Raw genomic sequence first — 2,353 nt, 5'->3', positions numbered from 1 at the left:
TTTTTTTTTTTTTGGTCAAGGTTTCATGTAATCTAGGTTGGCCTTGAATTTCTTATGTACCTGAGTCTGACATTGAACTCCTGATTTCCTGTTTACAACTCCCACATCCTAGGATTGTAGGAGTGGGCCTTCAAATACAGCTGGAGTTGGTCTTTAAGATGAAATTTATTGATCTTTAGTCCCAAATCTTTGAAAATGTACTGATTATGTATAGTTTTATGTTTTTGTATGATTATTTAATTTCTGCTCATTTAGTTTTGTTGCTCATTTTAGTATTAATACCTCCCACCCTGGGGCTAACCTTAACTAACTTTGCTTCAGTAACTTTTTAAAGAAATGGATACATGTAAATGAGGTACATTATGATTAAAATTTTATTTAACTTTTTCTTTGTAAATATATATGTGAATATATATACGTATATACATACATATTTTAACCTTTCCCTTTGTATATGTGTGTATATGATATATGTACATAGTATGGACGTTCACGCACAAATGTGTTGAGGCCAATAGTGAGTGTCAGTATGTCTTCCTCTATTGCTCCCCTCCTTAAATGAGACAGGGAGGCTCACTAAACCTGTGGTTCATGGAATGCCTATAGTGACTAGGCAGTGAACTCTGGGGACCTGCTTGTTTGTGCTCCCTGGTTACAGATGTGTGGTACTGTGCCTGAGTTTTGTGTGTGTGCTGGACAACTGAAGTCATATCCTCAGGCTTGAGTGGCAGGTACTTTACCTAATAAGCCATCTCCTGGGTCCCAAATTTTATTTTTTTAAAGACAATTTTATATAATAATTTTCTTATAATTTAATAACTCAGGATGTCTGCAAGTGGCATTAGGTAAAATTCTTCATCTTAAAGAGATAATCACAGTAAGTAGGAAATTGATAAGAATTATTTAAAGAAAAAGAAACAAGCATGACAGCAATAACAAAAATAATGTTTAAGTTCCTTTAATAAGGTTGTATAAGGTATCTCTTCTTGTGTCTTTTAGTAATGAACTTTTAAAAAATGAACATAATTAAGACTAAACGAGTAATTACTTCAACATAAGTTGTAATTTTTGTCATATTTATACTTTGTTTCTGCAGCTAGAAAGCATATTAAGCTGTTCCTTTTGTGGTTTGATTATGGGAGGACATTCTCATGGTTTACTTTAGATTAATGTCACATGTAGTTTCTTAAGTTGGGAGTAACAGATTTTTTTTTTAAAGATTTATTTATTTATTTTATGTGTATGAGTACACTGTAGCTGTACAGATGGCCATGAGCCATCATGTGCCTGCTGGGAATTGTATTCAGGATGGCCCCGCTAACTCCAGCCCACCTTGCTCCAGTGCAATATACTGTAGCTGTCTTCAGACGCACCAGAAGAGGGCGTCAGATCTCATTACAGGTGGTTGTGAGCCACCATGTGGTTACTGGGATCCGAACTCAGGACCTTCAGAAGAGCAGTCAGTGCTCTTACTCACTGAGCTATCTTGCCAGCCCAACAGATTTCTTACAATGACGAGAAAACTGATTTTTATTTTGTTTCTCAGTATGATTTTGTCATAGGGCTAGCTCAAATAAAATAGAACACAAATTTCTTTCTGTTCACCTGTTTTGTTAATGGTAATTAATAAAACCATTACCAAAAACTTTCTAGTAGGGAATCTTTCTAATAGGATGCTTGCTTGACATGTGTAGGGCCCTGAGTTTGATTCTTAGTGTTAAACAAGTCAATCTTTTCTACAGAGATCCCCGAGGCTTGGAAAGATTGTAAGAAAACAATATTCTCCCAGACACAGCAAAGCAGCTGCACATACTACCGTAGAGCACTGTGACAGCATTTACAAGACTGTTTTGAGCTCTAGCCAGACTAAAATCCCAGCATAGGATGTGGCGGGGAGAAGACATGAAATTGTGTCACTAGCTCAAGAGTTATGCCATTTGGTGGCCTCTATCTAGGAGAGGGAGAATCAGTTTTTTAAAAGTGATGTGATAATATTTCTTTTATGAAGTGAAATACTTGATAGGCAAGCCCTACTCACAAGACTAGCTAGGCAACACAAACTCAACTCCATGGTAAAGAAAAAAAGGAAGAAGAAATCCCAACGTAGGTGTGAAGGGATGGGAAGATGTCAATGGAAATTCCATATATTTTATGAAATTCTAAAAGATTTAATAAATGTATATTACATATGTTATATACATGCATTAAAATGTCATTATAAAGCCCATAATTAAGTCAGGTAGTGTTGTAGCACACCTTTAATCCCAGCACTTGGGAGGCAGAGCCAGGTGCATTTCTGAGTTCAAGGCCAGCCTGGTCTACAGAGTGAGTTCCAGGACAGCCAGGGCTATAC

At 36.5% G+C, this 2,353-nt stretch overlaps 1 protein-coding gene across 2 annotated transcripts in view; it reads left to right on the top strand.

Annotated features, from left to right (window-relative positions):
- The window catches only part of Scaper (S-phase cyclin A associated protein in the ER), a 498,868-nt gene that overhangs the window by 104,458 nt on the left and 392,057 nt on the right, over positions 1 to 2,353 (top strand). The window lies entirely within an intron of this gene.

Source organism: Mastomys coucha, unplaced genomic scaffold (assembly GCF_008632895.1).
Source record: "Mastomys coucha isolate ucsf_1 unplaced genomic scaffold, UCSF_Mcou_1 pScaffold23, whole genome shotgun sequence".
In the NCBI taxonomy this organism is placed as follows: Eukaryota; Metazoa; Chordata; class Mammalia; order Rodentia; family Muridae; genus Mastomys; species Mastomys coucha.
The sequence above is the reverse complement of the archived record's forward strand: the minus strand, read 5'-3'. Positions and strand labels throughout refer to the sequence as shown.